At 39.7% G+C, this 25,993-nt stretch overlaps 1 protein-coding gene across 1 annotated transcript in view; it reads left to right on the forward strand.

Annotated features, from left to right (window-relative positions):
• The window catches only part of CCDC171 (coiled-coil domain containing 171), a 203,669-nt gene that overhangs the window by 176,313 nt on the left and 1,363 nt on the right, over positions 1 to 25,993 (forward strand). The gene's annotated exons all lie outside the window — the stretch shown is intronic.

Consider the following 25,993-nt stretch of genomic DNA (forward strand, 5'->3'; position numbering starts at 1 on the left):
TAAATGACATGGTTTCATTTGATTAACCATAGCTTAAGACATAGTCATGCTTGGACAGATGACTAGGACACCTTTGGCATACTTGTAGTTACTGATTCTGGGTTTTGCTAAGAATAACAAAACAGAGGTTTTTGATTGAGGCTTTCTGGCTTTATCAATTATGTCCGCTAAGAGGAGGATTGGTTGATGACGTGCCATCAAATCGTTGCCAGATTTTAGTGACCATATAGATAGATTTTTCTCTACCATGATCTGTTCCCATCCTGGTCTTTCAGATCTTCCAATGGTACACTCATTGCCACTGTAACCGAGTCCATAGACCCTGCTGGTGGTCATTCTCTTCTTCTTATCTTGACCAGTTTTAGAAGCTTCTCCAGAGAAATAGGCCTTTGCATAATGTGTCCAAAGTAGGATAATTTGAGCCTGCTTATTTGTGACTCCAATGAGAAGTCTGGATTGATTTGTTCATTTGTTTTCTTGGCGGTCAGTGTTGTTGTCATGAATCTTCTCCAGACACCAAAATTCAAAAGCATGAACACTACAGTATTCTGCTTCTTCCAAGTTTAGAGAGGAGGAGCCAGGACACTGCTTACTTTTTAATAGCTTACCATCTTGTGCAAATGCAACAAATGCCCAACCGTTATTTAATAGCAGGAGGCCAGTTAAGAGTGCTGCCATAAATGTGAACCAGGGGAAATAACAGGCAACGTAGGTACACAGTTTAGGATCAGGATTAGGATCTTAATCTACTTCTGTCGCATTAAATCCAAGCCCTTAAGTTTTTAAAATGCGTTTTATTTATCTTGCTGAGTTCACATATTAATTGCAACTTCTATGAGTTACTCCTTTGATTTGGGTTTTCTGGCTACTATCAGTATTTTTTCAAGGCAGTTGATCTTCTTTGGTGGAGAGTACTTTGAATAAAGTTCATTGAAAGACAGACAGGCAGGCAGGCAGACAGACAGACAGATATATTGTTTGGATCTTAGCTTCTGGTGAAGATTTATGACAAATTAGATGTCTTTGAAAGAGGGGGGAAAGCATTGCAATGGAGATCAGCAGTCAGAGAGCAACTTTTTGCCCATGAAGTCTCTCTGGAAAAGGAAGAGATCAGAGATCTCCCACTTGCACACTGAGCAGCTGTTCCTCACGAGGAGACTGGAGCTGAGCAGTTAGAAGTTCAGAGGTTTAAATCAAACTCACAGCCATAACGCAACCTATGTGGATGTAAGTTTCCCATGAGCCTCATTTCTTAACCACTTTTGGATGTAACTAATTTACAGCTAAATAGCGATTTTTCGGAGCAGCAGGACAAGAAAATTCCTCTTGGTCAGTTATTATATTTTTGGATTATAAAAAAACGAAGGGGGGGGGAGGTTTAAAGCCTTAAAATCTTTTGCCAAAAAGCTTATTGAAGAGAAGATATGAGAAAGTTTAAAATAAAGGAGATGATTATTTTTGAAAGATTTTTTTTTCCAAGAAAGTGTTTTTGAACAAACTGAAATTAAAGTACTAGGCAAAAGAACTAGACCTTTGTGGGAATGTTTTTTTGTTTACTATTAAAGACTACAAACAATGGTGGATTTTGCAAAGCAAAAGATAAAAGTAACATTAGCCAGACTGTGATGCTGACTAACTATGGAATGCCGATTGAGACAAAAGTATTAAGGGCATATGAAGACAAAAAAGTGGAGGGCTGAAGGAGGGAAAACTTGCCTTTTCTTTTTTTCCTTGTTTGGGATAGGATTGTTGTTGGGTGAGTGTTTTTTTTTTGGATTATAATATCATAATGGCAGCCACCAGAAAAGTACCAAGAATGGAGGGGAGGAGCTGATCTCTAGAGCAGGGTTTTTCAACCAGTGTTACGGTTACCACCTGTGGTACATTGGCACCTGGCAGGTGGTACGCGACCATCCTAGAAAAGTGGTAGTGGGGGAGGGGAATGAGCTGAACCGGTGGCAGCACCGCACAAGCCTGAGCAAGAGACGGCTGGAGATGCAGGGCTGTCAGGGCTCAGCGGAAGCGCCAGGATCAGCGCTTCTTCGGAGCTGTCAGGGCTCAGCGGAAGCGCCAGAATCAGCACCAGGCTCCAGCTGGAGCTCGGCGCTGATCCTGGCGCTTCTGAGCCCAGAAGAAGCACCGATCAGCTGGAATGTTGCAGCATCTCCAGGGTCTTGTGATTTACAGTCAGAGGCTTGGCAACAGATTCATATTTATGACAGTCACAGTGTCCCAGGGTCATGTGAAGTGACCAAAACCTCTTGCAACCACCCAGCAGACGGGGGGAATAAAAACCAAACACCCCCCTCACCCCACCCCCGCTGCCAATCCTCAACAGAAATGCTCACAACAATGAAAATCTCGGACAGGAGGAAGAGCGCCGCCAGGCAGGCAGGCAGGTGTCTTGCTCAGCTGTGGCTTGGGAGGCACTATTTTCAGTGCCATTGTAACTTCGAACAGTCACTAAGCAAACTGTTGTAAGTCAAGGATTATCTGTACTTCATCACTTTTTTCCTTTCTTTTTTTTTGATGATCAAATTTTTGACACCTTGCTAGGCGACTGGTGGTACTCGGATGTTGCTATATCCTAAAAGTGGTACAATGGGTGAAAAGGTTGAAAAGCTCTGCTCTAAAGCAACCTGCAAACTACACGTTTCAGCAACGAGGCAGTAGGTTAGCTGAACCATTTGATGTTAAAATGAGAGCTTTTTTGGGGGGGGGGGGAAGAATGGAAGACTTGTAAAGATGAAAGAGGAGATGAAAGAAGTCAAGATGGAAAGCTTAACCTGTAAAACAAATTAATGACAAATTTACATTTTGGAGAGTAAGACTGGTGACTTGGGGGAATTGTTCTAATGTGAACTGGTGCTGAGTTTGAGGTCTTTTGACCTTCTGTAGCCATATTGTCTTTTTAAGTTCTTTGTCTCCCAGAAGAACTGAGAAACCCCTAATGCAGCAAGCGGACTATTGATTTGGAACCTATACCAAGATTCCTTGCTTACCTTCAAGGGGAAGCTTGGGCTTGGTGGGATCTGTTTTGATGTAGAGGACCTATATTCAGGATCTACTGTTAATCAGGGAAGCTAAGTGCCACTAGATCAGGGGTAGGCAACCTCGGCTCTTTTATGACTCATGGACTTTAACTCCCAGAATTCCTGAGCCAGCCAAGGGAGTTGAAGTCCATGAGTCATAAAAGAGTTGAAGTCCATGAGTCATAAAAGAGCCAAGGTTGCCTACCCCTGCACTAGATTGTACATCTCAGCCCAAAGTATTTTTCAGAATTATTAAGGAAAAAAGGTGAAAGGCAGGAGTGCTGAATTCATTCATTCATTCATTCATTCATTCATTCATTCATTCATTCATTCATATTAAATGTGTTTTGCCACCCATATCTCTACAAGGCAATATTGTCTTGAACTCTGGGAGAAAATATAGAATATACTCTGCCCATCAACCATATTTGGGTAAATAGAATACTCAATTTTGATTGGAGCGGCATATAAGCCCAGTAAACAAATAAATAAAATGATATGGCATAAATTGATAGGAATTACCCCCCCTCTTGTTCTCTTTTGCTTACCTCTTCATGTGGTTTCAAGTAAGAGATTGACTGCTGCTAAACTGAAGTTATGTATAGTGCCATTACTTTGAAGGGGAGGTTCAGGGTCTTGTAAAACGTAATGGACAGAAGGACATTCAAATGCAGCAGAAATGTCCAATATTATCTTTAAAAAGACATTCTATAAATCTAAGGTATCCTGGATGTCCATTTTAATAGCAGAGCATCATTAGCTTTCTTTAAGTTCATTCCAGAGAATTGCTGTTTGATTCAGAAAGCTTTTGTAGCACTACAGTTGCATGCAAAATTATGTTTCAGTTAAGTGAACAGAACTTGACACAATCTTTTCATGGTAGAATACATTAATAAATAAACACAATATCTTTCTGCAAATTTGAACGCATACTTACCATATGTGCAAATTGTTTAGAAAGTCTGAATTAAAAAAGAGTGGATAGAATAGGTGCAGAATTGTTTGACCGGGATAGCTAAATATTTGCATATAATCATCTTATCCTAGAAATAACAAGCAGAAAACTTTCCGGATAAAATTAGATATTGGCTATCAGCATAATATGGTTACTTTATCTAGAGAAGATTCACTTGTCATGCCTTAAGTGTTGTTCTCTTGAGGATAAATTTAATACATTCAGAGGTCAAGGAACACCTTGATCCTAATCCTCCTCCCTTATAAAGTCTTGCTTCCTCTTTGTTTTACTCCTGCTATTGGCACCAGATAATGGAGGTTTATTGTAAACTCTGGGCAATTTTATAAATATCTGTATGAGCCCAAAGAGAAGAAGCAAAACATTGAAACCTTTAAGCAATTAAAAGAAGCCCACCTGGCTGTAGAACCAGGCAAGTATGTTAGGAGAAATTCCCTGTAGTTACTCAGTCCTTTGGAATTTAGATTGTATCAGAAAAGGGGAAATAGAAGAGTTGGGGGGAATGACTGAGAGAGAGTGAGGGAACCTGAAGAGATGGAGGAATCACACAAATCCACAGAGATGGAAAGTTGCTAAGGTCAGGAGGACATATGGCTTCAGATGAAGGAGGGAGAAAGAATAATGATCCTCAGGGGAGGCTGCAAGTGAGATAACAGCTGGAGAAAGAGTTGGGCTGTCATCTTCCACAGAAAATACCAAGAGTTGTTGTTTTTGGATGAATGTATGCGCTGAGGCTGTTATCCAATGTATGTTTCTGTCATGAATGCATTTATGTGGTTTTATGTGTGATACTTCATTTGTTTCAGTGATAGGTCTTTGTGTTGAAATACCACATGTTGAGCAAGGAGTGGGGTAGAAATGACATGAGTCAGTAAACTTTTAGATAGACAGTGTAGAATAGCCTGAGAATATTTTCATCTTTGGAAATAATTCCAAAAAATACATCTGTGGGTCTTTCCAGATCATTGTAAGTAGAGCAAATACAGTTCTTACTCATCTGTTGAAGGGGTCCTGACACATGTCTTCCAGACGGTTGTGATTGTGAGGCACTGTATTTTCCCAGCATTCAAATGTAAAAGTTCCTTCCTGGAAATGTTGCTTTCAACTATGTCCCGCATGTGGTGTGATTTTTTTTCAGGCAAAGAGTCTAAAATATGCAGCAAAGTAGGTGAACGGTGCAGAATTCATTAGTTAGATTAAAGGTAAAGGTTCCCCCGCACATGCGTGCTAGTCGTTTCCAACTCTAGGGGCCGGTGCTCATCTCCATTTCAAATCTGAAGAGCCAGCGCTTGTCCGAGGATGTCTTCGTGGTCATGTGGCCGGCATGACTGGACGCCAAAGGCGCACGGAACGCTGTTACCTTCCCACCGGAGTGGTCCCTATTTTTCTATTTGCATTTTTATGTGCTTTCGAACTGCTAGGTTGGCAGAAGCTGGGACGAGTAACAGGCGCTCACTCTGTTATGCAGCAGTCGGGATTCAACCCGCCAAACTGCCGACCTTCTGATCGACAAGCTCAGTGTCCTAACCCACTGAGCCACTGCAATAGGTAAAATCAGAATCTACACGCAAAGTTTAGTCCAAAACGTAAAGGCAAGTAAAGGACCTAGGCAAATGCAGGGTGATGAAATTACACAATCAAAAACACCTAGGAGAAAATTGCGGGTGTATAAAGCAATCCCACCTTCTACTTGTTAAGGTTCTCAAAAGAAGGTAGTGCTCAAGAGAATGACTCCATTTCTGAATGAGAAGAAGGACAAGGTTTTGAATACAGAAAGTTTTAATTGGATTACGGGCTCAGAAAATGTCGGAATATTGGATTTTGAACATTATGCCTTTGAAATTAATTTTAAGGAATAAATGCATTTTTGTGGGAAAGAAAAAAACTTTTTCACATTGGAGATATAACACAATCTAACTTACGGCATTCAGAGACATTCCTGAAGAACAGTTTTGGGACTTTGAATCAATAATGTCAGTTGTGTTGTTTTCTTGGGAACTATCTGTTTCCAGAAGAAAATGTTACAGAAAAAGATACGCAACAAAGTCTGTCTGAAAGAACATAAACAGGAATTTGCTACTAGACGTAAAAAAAAATGGATGCGGTTTTCAAAACGAAGAAGAAATAAAAACGATAAACCAAGAGAACAATTGGAATAATTTATTTCTGTTGGACTAACAAGAGGCTTTTTATAAAGTATTGAAGAAATACAAAACAAGTATCAACAATAATCTAACTGGATTTAAAACCAAGATTATTTTATGTAGAAAGAGGGAACACAAAATCAGTGTATTTGATCAGGGTTGAGATGGAACATGTTATTCGGGATAGTTATTTTTGAATTTATTGACATCTGGACTGGAGAAATGTTGTATATTGGATTTGCTAACAACGTTGAAACATTTTTCTCTACAGTTACCAACATGTTCCATCTCTTTTGATGGGGGGAGAGCTATTGCCCCCCTCAGAAAGGGCCCGCAACTTGGGTGTCCTCCTGGATTCACGGCTTAACCTGGAAGATCATCTAACCACTGTGACCAGGGGGGCCTTTGCACAGGTTCGCCTGGTGCGCCAGTTGCGCCCCTTTTTGGACCGAGATGCCCTATGCACGGTCACCCACGCCCTTGTCACTTCTCGCCTGGATTACTGCAATGCTCTCTACATGGGGCTGCCCTTGAAGTGCACCCAGAGGCTTCAGCTGGTGCAAAATTCTGCCGTGCAGGTGCTTATGGGAGTATCTCGATACTCCCATGTTACACCTCTCCTGCACGAGCTGCATTGGCTTCCGGTTGCCCTCCGGGTGCGATTCAAGGTGCTGGTAATTACCTTTAAAGCCCTACATGGCTTAGGCCCGGGGTACTTGCAAGACCACCTGCTGCCAATGTCAACCTCCCATCGCCCAGTTCTCTCCCACAGAGTCGGCCTCCTCAGGGTTCCATCGGCCAGGTAATGCCGGCTGGCGACCTCCAGGGGGAGAGCCTTCTCTGTGGGCGCGCCGACCCTCTGGAATGAACTGCCTCTGGAGCTGTGGACGGCCCCTGACCTTCGATCCTTCCGCCGTGACCTGAAGACATGGTCGTTGCAACAAGCGGGCCTGGACTGACCATGGTTTTTAATTTGGTTTTTATTGTGTTAAATTGTCCTGTATTTCTTATATTCATTGTTTAATTCTTTTTTTAATTTTTGTATTTTATTAAAGTACATCCGGTAGGAGATATAGGAATATAGCCAGCCGTACCAACAGGCTGAAAAATAGCTTTTATCCGTGGGCTGTTAGGCTTTTAAATGGGACATAATCTTATGCAGAATTGACTTGGGAGGCCGGTGTGTGGTGTAGTTGGTTCACATAGTGTGGTGGGATGGAGGGTTTGTTGTCACTGTGTGTTGGGGGGAGAGAGCATGGGGGGAGGCTCAGCTAATCTCAATGTACACATGTTGTACTTTGACAATAAAGGTTTTTTATTATTATTATTATTATTTTATGTCTCTTAATTTTTATTGTTGTGAGCCGCCCTGAGTCCTTAGGGAGAAGGGCGGCATATAAATTTAATGAATCTGAATCTGAATCTACTTTATGTATTCTAATCTGATAACATTTTCTATCAAATTGTCTTTCCACTTAAAGTAGGAAATATTTGTGATCTTGACCTCTTTAAAGGAGAAATTACCCCTCTTTAATGCTATTATTTTAGGGCTCTGTTTGGACTTTTGGCTGCCACCTGCATTGGACAAGATGTTACTGGATCTATGTATAGTTAAGAGATGAGTTACAAGCTTTATATCTATAATTGAGAGGAGGAAGAGATAGTGAAATTATTTATACTTGCCATAATGAGGGTGGGAAGTTGCTTTCTTAGAGGTTTTCTTTTTTTTCTTCTTTGCTTTTTTGCACCTTTTTATTTTCTTTTTTAGTTTTTTTAGTTTGTATTTTTTTACTACTGTAATTAAACTTTTAATAAAAAATTATTTTTAAAAATGAATTCTTCTAATTGTGCTCCTTTTAGCTAATAAGTCATCAGTCTAATCAGTCTAAATAAATAATGACTAATAAGTCATTATTTTTTCTACACTGACTAGTCCCAGATCACTGGGTTGTATCCTGTTGAGATGGCTTCCACTTTATGGATCAGCAGAAATGATGTCACTTGCATTCATGAGATCAGCAATGAATTGTCCCTACTCAAATTCACACATCTGTTTGTAAAGACTTCTGTCATGGTGGCATCTACTTCAGGGTTGAATAGCAACTGGGAGAAGGTGGCAATCCTTGGCATTGTCTGGTGCATGCAGATTTCAAAGTTTTCTGATAGTTCACCTTTGATGTGACCCTCCTGCTGATTTTAAGCCATCACAAGCATGCCGTGGGTACCACATGACCTTACTTGGTATTCTGTAGTGGCAAGTGATTTCCAAAGAGTGGGTTAGAAGCAGCTGCAAAATGAATAAATATTATGACTCACTCGCATCCTTGGATTCATTCTTCCATTCATTTGTATAGTGTAAATATCTGGTCACACCAAGCTTGGCTTGGATGAAATCTAGCCATGGTTCACGGACCATTTGTTCTCTTCATTTTTCTGTTCAGGGTTGGACTATTTGTATGAATATTTTACTGATTATGATAGTAAACTGAACAGTAGAATGTACAGACATTCCACAAGTATTGCAAAGATTATCACTGACACTATACTGTACGTATGTCTTCCAATATGCTGCAACATGGTGTATAGTGTCTGGTATTCTTGGTCTGCAGTTTCTTATACTTCTGAAGCAATATCCCATTCTGTCTTCATTCCAGTTTCTGATAACAGCTGATGGCGTGATGGAGTTGTCGGTTTTAGATTCATCAACCAATTTTGCATCTCTTCCTTTGGTATTCATGTCCAAACCTTCCTGGAAATAGGATATCCAGATCTGGATGCACAGGATAAGAAACTACGTGCTTTTGCTCACTCTTGTAGAAAAGCGATCCGTAGCTTCCTGAGTATTTTCTGGTTTTGCAACCATTTTGAAGCAGTTGGATAGGGCCAGTTGAGTTGTTGCTTAAAGACAGGATCAGTCAGTCAAGACCATTCTGTACGGTGTGAGAATTCTTTAATTGTATGCTTCACATATGGTTGTATAGATATGTTCTGTGCATGTAAATCTAAATTTTCTCCAGGTACTATGAAACAGCACAATAATTTAATAGATGATGGCTTTATTCATAAAGATAGGAATTTATATAATGACTAGAAATTAGCCACTGGCTCCATGCTTAAAAGTACACCCAGTATTCAAACAGGACCTTGCTATGTTTACCACAAAACTAATTATTCTAATCAAGTATTATATTATCATTTAATTTAAAATGACTTGGATACACTCTAGTTCCAGTTGATTTAGATCAGAGAAATATTAGAATTATTCCTCAAGAAAAGGTCTCATCTGCTGCTGCTGCTTCAGATCTTTTTAACCTGGTAGCCTCCAATTACATATTTTATTATTAGAGATATAGTGAAGTCTCATCTTCTTCATCTGAAAGAAAGAAACTAGCAGTAGTAGAAAGTGCCTCCTCCTTGCGGAAGAGTTTTCCTGACTTAATATGAATTGCTATGAAACATTGTCACAAATGATAGAACAGTTATCTACAAAAGCTTGCCATATATATAGCAAAATTTTCTACAGCAATGGTGACCAAGAGGATCTGCACAAAATTGAAACGTTGGACAAAGAAAGATGTATGGTGCAAATATACCTTAGACAAATGTTATATGCCTGCATCATAATTCTTAATATATCATACTTAATTGTTAAGATGCCGCAATAGGTCTACCACTTTGATAGTTGAAAAGCAAAACAAAAGAAGTATAATCAGATAATGTATCTGCATCCTTGATTTGTATATACAACATTTCCTTTTCTATAGAAAACATTTAAAAAAGCAGAATATGCTAAGCATGTGAACTTTTACCTTGTCAAGCTATTGAAACATATTTGGAAATTATAGTAATTTGATTTAAATGTTGCCTATAAGGCAAAAAGAGAGTTTAATAGAATCCATGTGCAATTAAAATGCAGAACTAAATGTAATCAGACCACAGTGACTATGGCCTTCCTACTGATAGCCTTATTATGGCCTCAGAGGTTGAAAGTTTATATTAAAGTTACTAAATCCACTTGAATGAGATGATAATTCAGTGGTTGTTTAATTTAAACAACATATTTTAAGCATTATAAGCAGTAACCAGTTTTTAGATTTTGAAGATCTCACAGTTATTTTCTTTAACAGATGGTAAGACACAGGTTTTTCTTACATTGTGACAATTGAAGGGCAAGACTCGTAGCTTTTTTGAAAAAAACATTTAAGGATGATGGGTCTTCCTGTGGGAATGCTTTCAGGGCCTATTAAATCATTATCTGTCTATATTTCCGCATACATGCAGACAAATATGAATGATTACTTCAGAATCCATATTATAAGACTCTTGTCTTAGATGGGACTTTTCTGCACCAAATCCCAAAATATATCTTTTTCAAAATGATCATTGCAATCATTATCGTCGTGGTCGTCATCATCCTGAATTTAAAAGAAAGTAACCCCAAACTTATTTTCTCTGGACAGTTTTAAGAGTCAACATCCTGTGTTGGAGTTCTCTAATCATCACATCACAATTTACAGTCGGAACACACAGAGAGCCAGTTCAGACCAGCTCATCTGTTGATTTTGGCAAAAGTCCTTATTCTCACTGCGCGCAGCTGCCACTCGAGAGATGGGGACTCGGCACGGAGCCGAAGGAGAGCTGGTCATAGCGTCAGTGAAGCCCCGAAAGCATAAAGCTGCTTCTTTCCAACAGTTAAGGGCTATTTTCCATTTCACCTTGGGGGAGGGGCTTTCCCCCCCTCCTACCTCTTTAAATGCACACACACACACACAAATTAAATAAGGACTTCTTACAAGCCACTGTGCCCCGAGCATAAGAATAAAAAAATCAGTGTCTGGCTTCCAGAAATGGTACCATCAAAATGTGCTTCTGATTAGGTGGCTTAATTACAGCTGTGAAAACAATGTTGATTTCGGGCTCCAGATTCCAGAACATGTCAGCTGTTACTAGCTAGCCTTGGACCAAAGCCACCATTCTCTAGCTTTGCACTGGGAAAGCTGCACACTCCGGTGAGTGTGTGTGTGTGTGTGTGTGTGTGTGTGTGTGAAGGTAGGAAAGTCGCCCAAAGGGAAGACACTTTTGTGATTTTTGGTGTGGAGCAGGGGCACTTCCATGCGTGCAATTTTGAAATAATTTTTGAACCGTTTGTCTGACAGGACACAATAGGTAATTTTAATTGATTTAACCCCCTTTTGGTTGAAATCCAGTGTGTTGATTTCCTAGGATCATTTTATGACATCTAATTTTCCTGACAGTTGCATTTGCTGTCGGGAGAGAAAATTGTCATGTTTGCAGTATGGGGAAAAATGGCTAGTTTCAGATCCAGTAAGTTTAATTTTCCTTTGCCTCAGCAGGGTAAGATACCTTTAATTTATTTTGGGGGGAGTCGGAAGGATTAGGTCATTGATTTAATATGTTAATATACATACTTTTTTTCAGTGGGAAGTGGGAAATTACACACAATCCTTAAGATTTTAAAATTCTGTAGGTTGCCCTTTAAAACCAGGTTTTCAGGCTAGTTTCCCATTGACTAAAACCGTCCAATAACATAAGCAAATATAATATAATATAAAAGGCAATACAAGTAGCTCTTGACTTACGACCACAGTCAAGCCCAAAATTACGTTGCTAAGTGAGAGATTTGTGAAGTGAGTTTTGCCCCATTTTACGACTTTTTTTTTGTCAAAGTTGTTAATTGAATCTGAGTCCCATTGACTTTGCTGGTCAGCTGGTTGCAAAAGGACCCCAGGACACTGCAACCGTCATAAGTGAATATAAATTACGTGGCCATGGGGATGCTGCCGTGGTCATAAGTGTAAAAAATGGTCCTAAGTCACTCTCTTCAGTGACGTTGCAACAGTCACTAAATGAATTGTGGTAAGTTGAGGACTACCTGTGGTTAAAACACATCGTGGTGATAAAATAAAAGAATAAAAAAGAATAAAAGCAGCAATAGAAAATTCAACAGAGTGATTTGTCCCTAAAGTGTCAAGAAGCTTTCCTTCTCAAGCAGATTGTCCATCCTGCCTGTCTAAACATAGGGAAACAAGGTTTCATCTTCTACTGCATGACTGGAGGAAACTCAATTTCATTGAGGGCCACATCAGCATTGCGGTTGCCCTCAGGGGGCCGGGTGGGTATGGCCAGGGTGGGCGTGGCCTACTGGGTGGGCGTGGCTAGAGTGTGTATGGCCTACTGGGTGGGCATGGCCAGCTCTACATCGTTCGCATCAAGGGTGCCTATGGGGGCCTGGGCAGGAGTGGGACAGATCTGAGGGTCTCTGGCAGAAGGAGGGTCTCTGGGCCAGGGCCAAGGCAGTGGGGGCCGTTCCCTCACTGTTTCCAGGATGGCTTCGCGGGCCGCATGAAACCACTTCGTGGGCCGGATCTGTAGAACATCAAACGTCAGTATCCATTGTGTTATTCATTCATTCAGATTCCATTTATATATCAGTAGGACCCACATGAAACTTCGATAACATTCCTTGGCAGAGTTGCAAACACTGAAAATAGGCAAAAGGGATGGCAACAGCGCTTTCTCTGAAGTAAGCACAGGTTGTATACATTGACTTTGTAGGCCTGGTTATCAGAATCCAGATTAACTTCTTACACTCTGGGGATACATTGATAAGCAAAACTATAGACAGGTAGTTCTCACCTTATGACCACAATTAGACCAGAATTTCTGTTGCTAAGCAGGATGGTTGTTAAGTGAGTTGCTCTTGATTTTATGACCTGTTGCATCACGGTTTTTAAGCGAGTAAGTGCAGTTGTTACATGAATTAGGATTAAGCAAATCTGGCTCCGCCCCCCCTGCCCCCCCCCCCCCATTGACTTTGCTTACCAGAAGTCACCTGGGAAGTCCTAGTGGACAATCACTTCAATATGATCCAGCAGTGTGCTGCAGCTGCCAAAAAAGCCAACACAGTGCTAGGCTGCATTAACAGAGGGATAGAATCAAGATCACGTGAAGTACTAATACCACTTTACAATGCCTTGGTAAGGCCACACTTGGAATACTGCATCCAGTTTTGGTCACCACAATGTAAAAAAGATGTTGAGACTCTAGAAAGGGTACAGAGAAGAGCAACAAAGATGATTGAAAGTCTGGAAGCTAAAACATTTAAGGAACGGTTGCTGGAATTGGGTATGTCTAGTTTAATGAACAGAAGGGTGAGGGTTGACATGATAGCAGTGTTCCAATATCTCAGGGGCTGCCCCAAAGAGGAGGGAGTCAAGCTATTCTCCAAAACACTTGAAGGGAGGACAAGAAGCAACGGATGGAAACTAATCAAGGAGAGAAGCATCTTAGAACTAAGGAGAAACTTCCTGACAGTTAGAACAATTAATCAGTGGAACGACTTGCCTCCAGAAGTTGTAGAGGCAGTGGAGGTTTTTAAGAAGAGACTGGACAAGCATTTGTCTTAAATGGTATAGGGTTTCCTGCCTGAGCAGGAGGTTGGACTAGATGACCTCCAAGGTCCCTTCCAACACTATCTATCTATCTATCTATCTATCTATCTATCTATCTATCTATCTATCTATCTATCTATCTATCTATCTATCTGTAAAATATATTATATTATATTATATTATATTATTATATTATATTATATTATATTATATTATATTATATTATTTATTATATTATATTATTATATTATATTATTATATTATATTATATTATATTATATTATATTATATTATATTATATTATATTATAATATCATATCATATCATATCATATTTATTATATTATATTATATTATTATATTATATTATATTATATTATATTATATTATTATATTATATTATATTATATTATATTATATTATATTATATTATATTATATTATATTATATTATATTATATTAATTAAATAGCAATCACATGACCTCAGGATGCCACAATATCAAGTGCTCTGGACCCAGTTGCCATGCTAAGATTCTGCAGGAATTCTTAGCATTTTGTGGATTGGGCTCAATTGTCCAACAAAATGTGTGTGTATGGGCGGGGGGGGGGGGAATACATAATACTGCCTGAAAGAAAAGTTATTTTCAGCCCATAGAGGTCTAACTTTAGTCAAGTTCAATTTTTTTTTTGATATGTGGTACAACTAACAGGCGTGCAACAATAACTTAACTTTTTGTTTTCATTCGAGATATACTCTTCCCTCAATCTGCCTTCCTAGCGTTTGTTTCCAAGTGACAGTGTCAAGACACATTGTTATACAAAGTTTCAACAATACTGCTTGAATTACAGCAGGAACAGTGGAAAAACTGCTGCTGCCTTGAAAACTAGACCAGGATGCTAACCTTGGGGAGAAAGTTTTTTTTTTACAAAGAATAGAACTTGGAATACAATTGAATAGGCTTTGCAGAAGAAAAGAACAATTCTATACAAAGGTAGATACATTTACTTCTTTCCAGAGTCGGGCACTTTTACTAAGGTATTTCCTCCTTCCTTTTGAAGAAACTATTTCAAGATAAAGAACATCCATTATTCAGTGCTAAACTGTGGGTTAAACACAAAAGGATGGCAGATTTGTACTGAGGTTATGAATCAACTGAGACTTTTGGAAAGAGGCTTTAAAAAACTTATATTGAGTTTTTCTACTCAGGTGACACTTGAATCAAGGGAATCCAAGTAGCCTATTCATGCTAATGTTACTTTGACTTTTCCTTTCTCTCCCCCCCCCCTATGTTTCAACAAAGCAGCTGCATATAAAACCAAGCACTCCTCATATTTGTAAAAAAGTACTGTTTCTGAGATTCTTCAGTAACTGTATGTAGATGTGTAAAGGGCATTTTACATCCCATAGCCCAAGAGAAAGCTTTGAATTTCACTATTCCTTGACCGTATTACTAATTGGCATGTTTTTGTATTGGGGAATAAATGTATACATGGGATCAATATTCAGCTGTATCTCTTGGTCTTTGCATGTTCGTGGCTGTAGAAGAGGCCTTTGAATCCCAGTCTGGATCAGATAGAAATGCTGCAGATTGATCCAAATAGTCAGAAGGGTTTTTGACTGTTTCCATTTAAAGGTGTGGCCTCAGAATTGTTCTGGACATGACTTTTTATGGTTAGATGTCGAATGTCAGCTCTGGCCACAAATGCTTCAACTCAGCTCTAACTGGTACGCCACCTGCAGCCATTTCCATTACAGACTCGGCCTCTGTTCAGTTGGTACCGCTTAGACTGAAGCTACTTGAATATGCCAGAGATTGGTCTGCCCTTGAAAACCATTTGGAGATTTCAACTAGTGCGGAAGGTCTCAACTAGAATTTAGAGTGGAGCAAAGTGCTGGAATCGATGAGCAGAGAGGTCTCACTGAAACACACAGTGGTTTTAAACAAGCAAGCTAACCACAGAATAAAGTCACCTCTAGACGAGATGGGTGGCACACAGATCAAATAAAAATAAATAAATAAAGCAATAAAACTCAAGGAGAAACACTTGGCAATCTACCAGATCCCAAGTTAAGTTATCTATCAATTCCAAGTTAAAGAGGGCCAGGTAGCGATATGACAGAATCACGGAAGGTTGACCCCCCAGAAGATACATATCTCCGTTTTGGGATCTCTCTCTCCCCACCCATCTCTCCCTCCCCCTCTGCCTCTCCCTCTCTCTCCTGCTCGCCCATTTCCCCTCGTTAGCTGGAAAGAAATAGCTTCCTGTAATTTCATTTGCTTTAAGTTTTCATATTATGCTTGTTCAAGTATGCTTTATTGTGCTGAAAAACAAACCCGGTACATTACAATGTGAACTTTAGCTTGGAGTAGTGCTATGACATTATTACTGCCATTACTATAGTGGTTGCATAGTCAATAAGACATTAACGTTGAATTTGGCATCTTTATCCTTCTATCAAATCCTTCCCAAGGACTTGGGCTAGGCAGATGTTGTTTGATGGTGTTAAAGATACTGCAATCGACTGGCGGTGATTTTGTCAATGCTAATAGAGTTTAACAGGTGCTCCAGATTTTGGGGGTTGCACCAAGGCACCTATTACTATTGGTATTACCTTTGCTTTCTTTTGCCGCAGTCATTTGTTTGTAGGTCTTTGTATTTTGTAATTTTCTCCAGTTCTTTCTCTTCTATTTTTCTGTTTCCAATAGTGAACAAAGTTCACTATCCAAACTTTTTTGGTCTTTCTTATCAACAATTGTTAAGTCCAGGTGTTGTGTGGCAGATGCTTGACTGCTTGAATTCTAAAGTCCCAGAACACCTTAGCTTCTTTTCTTGCTTGTAGGCAAGTGGTATTTCTTACAGATATTCCTATGCACTGTTATTGCTACTTTGTCATGCCATTGTGCCATTAATCAGTCTGCGTGATCTTCTTGAAGCAGCTAATCGGGTGGTCCAGTATTTCTTCAGCTTTTTTACAGAGGCAACGTGTGTTGTCTATTGCTATCTTCTCAATTCTGGTCTTGTATGCATTTGTTTTTAAGGCTTGGTCTTGCATAGGCAAAATTAGTCTCCTTGTATATTTTTTCAACTTTCCTGCTCTTAGACAATGCCTTCTTTCTCCCTCTCCTCTCCCCCCCCTCTCCCCCCCCCGTGTATGTATACACTTGCCGTATAATATTTTGCCTTGCCAAGATGCCATGGTGTACTAGCTTCAGTGCATCTTCTCTGCTATTCAAATACTCTTCCAATGCCTTTTTAAATTTTTCAACTCTGTGGTGTATTCATAGCATTCCGCACCCATCTCTGCTCAACATGTCAACATTGCTGCTTGAATGAAGGGTATGCTTCATTGTCATTATGTCTCTGGTCTTCCTATGTAGGGATTTTTAGTTTGGCTTGCATCCAATCCACTATTCCAGATGTTCATCTAATGACTGGAGTTGCCCAGGTGTTAATTACATTGATAGCATTTTCCCCACTGAATTTGGACTTTGAAATCTTCTTCAGTCTTAACGATGTATTCACTTCTGACCTGCTTGGCTTCAGTATGCTTGATACTATCAGTTTAAAGGATGCCCAGGTACAGGTTAGCCTTCGATCTACAATTACAATTGGTATCTTGGTAGTTGAGCAAAGCAGTTATTAAGTGAGATACCCATGTGACTGCTTCAGTCAATGACCACAATTCTGGCACTCCTAGTTGCAGTTGTTGAGCAATCTCCTGAGTTGTTCAGTGGATGGATTGAAAGGGCTGCCTTCCAGGAGATTGTCTCAGTTCCTTTTGCAGCTGAGATTCCACCCCCAACAATCCCTACCACCATCTCTGATCAGCCTCTAAGCTGAGAGCTGGGATTCTTTCCTGACAGGCAGCTCTTTGAGAGTGAATGAATGGGCTGCCTGCCAGAATGATACTCCATCCCCCTTTTCTGGCAGCAGCTCAGAGCTCTCAGTCAAGAGCCGAGATTCCCTCCTGGCAGGCAGCCCTTTGAGAGTGAAAGATAGAGCTGAAATTCCCTCTCTTCCAAAGGGTTGCCTGTCTCCCCATGCAGGCAATTCTTTGTATCCAGAGATTCCCTCCTAGCAGGCAGCCATTTAAGAGGCAGGGAGTGAAGGGTTTGACCTTTGTGTCTACTTGAATTTTGACATGGGAGCTTGGGGTCTCTTCTCCTTGCCTTTGCTGAGAGCTACATGGAGGCAGAGAGGGAAGAATTTTAAGCTGAGTTAAATTTAATTAATTTTGAAAATTTCACTGTCAGGATCCAAGCAGACCAGGGAGCTCTTTCAGCCAGCCCCCAGATACTAGACTAGAGGGAACCCTTTTGATAGGCGGCAGCTTATAATCTTCCCTGCTGGCTTCCCGATTGACTGTGGGGTGGCCGGCTGAGAAGATGGCAAATGACAATCACCTGATCTTATGGATGCTTGGCAATTTGCCATGAATGCAAAAAGGTTTCCAAGAACCCAGATCGTGATCATGTGACCACAGGGATGGTATATATAACAATTTGTGAGGTGTTTGTGAAAGCACACTTTCTAAGGTTGCTGTCATTTCAAACAGACATTAAGCAACCAATCATTAAGTGATAGCTATCTGTGTTTGTAGGGATCTTCTTCATCCAGACTCTTGGATGTTATTTCCATAGAGCATCTGGATTCGGTTTTCACTATTTTTTACCCTGTTGGTAAGGGAGGCCCATTTGTCCAGCCCAAACTTCAGTGCAATGTCTTGGCTACATAATAGTAAACAGGTGTGGCCCTGGCTACATATCAAAAACATCTGCCAGGCTTATCCCACCTCCTTTATACATGGGTGATCTGAAGCTGTGTGGGAAAGCACCATCTGAAGTGGAATCACTGCCCAGCAGTAACGTTATTATGTATTTCTTTATTATTGCTTTAAAGTTTATTCTGTACATGCAGTCATTAAAATAGTATTGTAAATAAATTCCCACACACCATTTTCTTGTGTAAAATATTTTGAGCAGGGAATCCCCCCCACACTTGTGGAGTAAGATCACGAACATGTTCACAAAATGGTTGGTATGTCCAGTCGCAAGATACCTAGATACTATAAGGCAAACTAAGCACTGAGTTGTAGTCAGTCGCCTATACTTTATAAGAATTTCTCAAGGGCTCTGAGAGATTATTGGAAAGGGAAGCTAAGCTACAGGGCATGTCTTGGCTTTATAGCATGAGATTCTCATTGATTTTTTTTTAATTGAAAAGAGCTTTATAAACTGAAACTAAGTGAGGCAGGAAAGTTGGCAAGAGCCAAGCAATGTGTGGTGGGAATGTCACCACTCCCGGGCGTTATGGTGAGGACCCAGAACTAGAGGTTGGCTTGAGACCTAGAAGGCACGAGTCCAGAGTTCCTCTCAGCCAATCACATTCCTCAACTTGACATACCACCCAAGATGGTTGCGAGGTTCAAGTTGCAGGCACACAAGGAGCCATGTAAGCCACTTCAAGCTCCCTAAAAGAAAAATATATTATACCCTTAATACATTCAATGTAAGTATAAATCAATATGTTTTGTTTCCTGGAACTCCATCTGTTGTTTTTTTAAAAAAGTTTTCCCCTCATGAATATTTTGAAGAGATTGTATGTTTATACCAAAGGACAACAGTCCACTATTTTTATTTTTATTTTTTTAAAAAAAATAAATTTCACTTAGTAAGCTGTCGGAAATATTGATTTCTACTTCTTTAAGGGCATTTGGTTCATATGACAATTTCAGGGGGAAAAAATTAGACTTCTGGTCCTTCTAGTTGTCTGTAGTGACGGAGGGTACATATAGTTTTTCTTGGCTTATTAGTTCTTTTCATAATAGTTGCAAAATGGAAATATAACCATAGATATGAATGAAACCAGAAACAGTAGAAGCTGTAACCTTAGCTCACCCATATTCAAGTTTAGAACTGATGAAGCTTGGTTTCTTGCTCAGTCAGCATATTTGAAGCTTGTATGCTTATTAGACATAAAGCGACATTGAACCTAAAGTGTGACCCTTTTGCCTCTTGGTTATTCCTGTATCAACAATGGAGAATCCCTCTCCATGCAAGGTTTTTTTTTAAAAAAAATAAATGTACTTTTCTGGCTGATTTCTGGTTTTATAAACATGAAATGTGAAGGGTTTTCTGATTGTTTATTTTTTGGCTTGTTTGTTTGTTTGTTTGTTTGTTTGTTTCTGTCAGAATCCATTTATATCATATTCATAAATGGAATGTTTCAAACATTATTCCATGGATTCTGCCATCTCCCGAAGAGAAGAGAATAGATGTGTATTGAACCGGTATTAGGCATTTCAAAGGAAAGGAGAAGCCTTTTGAACTGGGGAAACAAAAGGGGGGGCTAGCATCTGGCTTTTGTCACGGAAGAGAGCAATAAACATGAAGGGTCCTAAGTTCCTTTTTCCCACAAGAGGGATGATACAAGATAAAGGATGGGGGACTGAACAAATGGGGTTAAGGGGGGGTTAAACCGGGAACTCTTTATAAGGGTTTACTTCGTGGAATAATATTAAGTCCTGTCTCGTTTCCTACAACCAAGCATGTCATAGTAAAGATTCTTTTTGGAATAGATTTGACTCCAAGAATTTTGTCTTCCTAAGACGTGGTTTGGGGGGGGTCCGGACAGTTTCCCTTTGGACCACTTATACCAGAAAAAAAGCTGGATCAAGGTCAGTGTTGACATACTGATCCAAAAGGTAATATGTGTAAAATCTGAACCAGGCTAAAAGATGTGTGTATGAATGCATCCAGCTTTACTTCCTGACAAGGTTCTAGTTCCCATAGTTAGAAATTCCACTTTTTCTTTCTTCCATTATTTTAGACTCTTATATTGGAGTAGTCCGTGTTTGGATCGGACGTATATAATAAAAAGTTGAATGCTTGCTGTTTCTGTGACAGAATGCAGCATGTTGTCTGATGGATTGGAAAATAAGGCTACATATTTTTAAAAAAAAATTATGCAAGGCCCATTTCAAAAAAATAAGAATGAGTGAATTCAAGAATGAGTGAACTCAATTTAAACATTATATTCAGAACCCCAGAGGTATCTGGAAGATTAAATGAAATCACAGATAATTTATTCTGATTTCAGAATCAATCTCATACTGTCATCACATCAAAAAAGATTGTCTTTGTACCACAGTGGTTTATCAAAGATTCGGCATAAGTGCTATTGTTTCTTTTCTGCAGAGAAAACATCCCAGTGGAGTCCCCACATTTCCTTGGGTGGCATAGTTCTCTTATGAAGTGTTAAACATAGCTAATGTGAATAAAGAAACTAGATTTGCTGGCTTATGTGAGGATGGAATGATAACCTATAGATAATCCACAGCAGGGGTAGAAACATGTTTTGAATATGTCTGCAGTTCAGAACCCACTTACTATGGAACTAGTTCATTGACTAGAATTAGAATTTTATGAAGGAACTAACTACGGTAAGCTGTAAATGGGAGTCTACTTCTTTTTGCACACATCCGATATTTAATTTTGTTTTGGAGGGATGGATGCAATAGTCACTTTTGTGAGATAGGTTAGCCACATAAATTTGATGAATGAATAATAAGGAGTAATAGCAAAGAACTTGTTAACCTTGACATGAGTTAAAATTCTAGCACGGTTGCAGGAACTGGGCATGGCTAGTCTAGTGAAGAGAAGGAACTGGGGAGACATGATAGCAGTGTTCCAATACTTGAGGGGCTGTCACGGAGAGGAGGGGGGGGGTCAACCTATTTTCCCAAAGCACCTGAAGGCCACACAAGGAACAACGGATGGAAACTGATCAAGGAAAGATTCAAACTAGAAATAAGGAGAAATTTTCTGACAGTGACAACAAGCAACCAGTGGAACAGTTTGCCTTCAGATGTTCTGGGAGCTTCATCACTAGAGGTTTTCAAGAAGAGACTGAACTGCCATCTGTCAGAAATGGTGTAGGGACTCCTGCTTGGTGTAGGGACTCCTGCTAGATGACCTACAAGGTCCCTTCCAACTCTTGTTATTCTATTCTATTCTATTCTATTCTATTCTATTCTATTCTATTCTATTCTATTCTATTCTATTCTATTCTATTCTATTCTATTCTATTCTATTCTATTCTATTCTATTCTATTCTATTCTATTCTATTCCATTCCATTCCATTCCATTCCATTCCATTCCATTCCATTCCATTCCATTCCATTCCATTCTATTCTATTCTATTCTATTCTAATAGTTCTGCAGGTTTTTTTTAATTCTTTCAGAAGAACTGTGTGGCAAAGATGTATCTTCACTCTATTTAAAAAAAACACACAGTACTTGCATAGAGATGATGGGTGTGCATCATTCCTTATCCCCCTCTCTGAACTCAGCAGCTAAAATCTTTTTAAGATCTCATCCTGGTAAAACTCTCGGAAATGTCGTTCAACTATAATCTGATGTGTATCACACTGTCCTAGGAATGTATTATTTTATAGTTTTCTTAATGCATGGCTCTGCAGTTCATGACGTAAGATACAAAATTATTTGCATGATTCTGATTTTTTTTTTTAAAAAAAAGCACGTTTGTTGCAGAAAGAGGGGGACTTATCCAGGCAATCAAATAAAAAAATAAAATATCAATTATCTGTTTAAAAGATGCCATTTGAATGATTTAATATTATATATTTCCTTTATGATAGGGACGCGGTGGCTCAGTGGGTTAGGACGCTGAGCTTGTCGATCAGAAGGTCGGCAGTTTGGCGGGTCGAATCCCGAGTGCCGCGTAGCAGAGTGAGCGCCTGTTACTCATCCCAGCTTCTGCCAACCTAGCAGTTCGAAAGCACGTAAAAATGCAAGTAGAAAAATAGGGACCACTCCGGAGGGAAGGTAACAGCGTTCTGTGCGCCTTTGGCGTCTAGTCATGCTGGCCACATGACCACGGAGACGTCCTCGGACAAGCGCTGGCTCTTCGGCTTTGAAACGGAGATGAGCACCGGCCCCTAGAGTCGGAAACGACTAGCACGCATGTGCGGGGGAACCTTTACCTTTTTATTTCCTTTATGGTCCACGTTTACTTTCTTTGATACATATTTTACTGATGCCTGTTCTTTTTTTACTTACAATGGCATATACGGTAGCATTCATTGTTTAAATACCTGCTGATTTCTCCAGTGTAAGAAGATTTGAAACATAAATGTATAAATTACATGTAACTTAAAAAAAACCAACTAAACTTAAAACACTACTATGGGAAATAATTATTTTCAGCCTCCTCCCCGTCCCCCTGGGTCTTTTTCTAATTTTTCAGCAGAGTTTTCTGTAAGCTTTATTTTTAATCAAATTCTTCCTGATGGTTTAGGGTCCCTGCTTTTGGGAGAAGGAAAAACTTTCTTTACAAGGAGGCTCGATTAATGTGCTTTGAAGCTACTCTGCTTCGCTTGCCCACTTTAGTCCACGCATCACTGTCATATTGCTTCTGAGCAAACTGGCAAAAAAAAGGGGGAAGGTAGTTAAACATCTTGCCGTTTATGAACAGGGAGAGGGCAAGCAGACACCGTTGCACCTTGACCACCTATTATGAAGCTCTTTGCTGCAATGTCAAGTGAAAGCAAGTTAATTGGGTGAAGCTGTAGAGCATGTTAGGGGCATAGTAAAGGGATGCTATCTGACAGCTGAGTGTCAGGAAGAGCTACTCAACTGTGGCTGAGAGACAGAGACCTGTCACAAAGTTCACGCATGCCGCAGCACAGTTAGGGAGCTGAAGTGTGGTTTGGTATCACTTTCTCCCTCATTGCATTCCAGCACCTTAAGATTTCACACCGGATGTGTCAACCCTTGTTCTCTAAGCTGTTTTGTTTTTTCCTTTTTTTCCTTCCGAATTCAAATGATTGGACAAAAAGATGCTAATGTTTGGCAAAGTGAATGTAAATATCATCTTTCATTCTCGCTGCACGCTCTCTCTCCCCCCCCCCCCCCGCTCTTCCTTACAAAGCGAAGAAGAATCTACATCCGTCGGGCTCCAAGACTCTTGACAAAAATTGGACCGCCGGAAGGACACACATCTCCATAAAGGGTTCTGGAGCCTGGCGATTAAAAGTCACTGATTACAATCGGGGCAGCAGAACTTTGCCTCTTTGAATCTTTTGCAAATGAATCCCTTACCTGAGATTCTTACAAGTTGGCCACACCATCTATTCATTTAAACACGCCAGCCCCCAGCAATTCAAATGAAGGGAGCAATTGGAAAAAGAAAGTCTGGGAGTAAATTAACAGAAACCGGTGATGAAGGATCCTGTGGTTGGCATTTCAGCTGTAACTTTTAGAGCTACAGTAGGGCGAACTCAGTCCGTATTATTACTCTGTGAAACAACGAAATGCCTAGATCTTGAACAGATGCTTAAATGAGAATGACATACAGCCACAGTGCCCAACCTAAGCAAAAGCAAAACAAAGGAATATACAAGATAATGTGCCAGCATTCTTAATCTGGTTTCTTTCCGATACCTTGAGACCAACTCCTAAAATTCCCTTTGGATATGATGGCTGGGAAGGGCAGGCAGCAAATGCAAAGAAGGTTCTAAGGATCTGTTAAAAACAAGTTTTTGTTTACATATTTTATTAAACAAATTTACATGGCTGCCCAGTTCATGCACTGGTGATTCCAGGGGGCTTACAACATTACAAATTTTCCCTCTGTGCTCCTTTTGTGCAACCTTTTTAAGAACTTTAGAAGTTCATTTACATTTATCAGGCAATCAACATAGGTTTGGGTTCCTTTTGTTTTTTGTTAAAGGGACTGGTCTACAGTATTTGCTCTGCTATTATCCTTGGAGACTATTGTCTCTGTAAAAGTTGTTTACCATCCCAGCACATTAATCCTTTCGACTGTTGTGGATGCTTTTCTACAGTTAATCTAAGTGCACTAATCCTGCCCAGTGCCAAATAGCAAAGGAAAGTAGGTATACTGAAAAAATCATCCATTTTAATCCAGAGATGGATTTCTTGAGTTGTTTCAATGTAGGCAACAAGGCTCAGAAATTCCACCCTGCACCAGTCCACGTGTTGGCTTTATTATGGAAGGTGAGGACTATTATTGGCCAAGGCCACAGTAGCCCTGATTTCCATTGTTGTTTTTCTAATTCTATCTTGAGCAACTTAGGAGAAGCAACCTGACCATAGAGTGGGAACCTTGCTAAAAAAAAAAAAAAAACCCGGCCCATCACCTTTACCAAATGTTGAAGGCTTTTCTATTTCTATTGACTAGCTGCCAATCATTACGTTTCATACTTTTGTTGAGCATAGCTCCCTAAGGAAAACCTGTTTTTTTTTTTACCCTCTCCCCTCCTTTGGACTTTTGAGGTTGTTTTTATCCTTCTTCCTTTTCTTCCCCTTGTTTGTTTCTTAAAAAAAAGGGGGGGCTGGTTTTTGAGGAGTAAAAAAACGTGAGCCCCAAAATGTCCTGTAACCAGGAGGATGAGCAGGTTGATTTGAAGAGACAGTAGTGCCAGCACACATGCACGTTTAGCTGACCTTTAGCTCCTATTTATTGATGTCAATTACTTAAGCAAGACATTTAGCCTGATCGTCGTTCTGCAGCCTCATTTAAAATACAGCGCACATTTGTACAGAAGCTCTTCCTTCGCTCAAAGTAAATGAAGACATCCCAATCTTTTCTATTGTTCTTTGATATTGTGCTTAAATGGTCAGATGAACGTATAACTTGATGATTTAAATAATAGATGTGCAAATACCTGACTTTGATGAGAGTGGCACAGCTGGGACACTGTTAGACTAAAATCCACTAGTCCTGAAGACTGTGTGTTTCTATTTTGTTGTTGTTGTTGTTGTTGTTATTATTATTATTATTATTATGATTATTAATATTTGTGGAAACATTGCAGAACTGAAAGTATGACTAGTTTTAAAATATCTCCTTGGGGTAACCTTTTGAAATTGCTGCCATATAGCTAGGTCTTAAAGGTCCAGCTTTTCACCCAGCTCCAAAGATACCTTGTGTAATACCAGAAAATCAAAGAGCCAACATCAAAGAACAGTGCTGAACTCTGTGATAGATAGAGCCGTTGATTTTCCCCTCTTCCCAGTAACAGTAATAGAATTGGGAAGAAAAAGCTCTTAAAAAAAGGCCCCCAGAATTCACAGTAGCAGAATTCCAAATACTGCCTTTATATCTAACAACTTCATTGATTTGTTTTGTCTGCCAAATTTAAGCCACGGCATTTCAACAATGGCGCATTGTGACTGGTCTATTTTAGATTCTTGTGTGTATATATTTGACTGAGATTATATGTTTTAAAGCAGCGGTCCCCAATTCCTGGTCCGCAGCCTGTTGGGGTACAACCTTTTTAAAGTCCCCTAGCCCTACTGTATTCAAACCGTGTTAATGCACAATCTGGAAAAATTGCCTGGGTTTACTAGATATTATGAAACAATTCAATTTGCAAGTGATTT

The sequence above is a fragment of the Vipera berus genome, assembly GCF_964194415.1.
Source record: "Vipera berus genome assembly, chromosome: 2".
NCBI lineage: Eukaryota > Metazoa > Chordata > Lepidosauria > Squamata > Viperidae > Vipera > Vipera berus.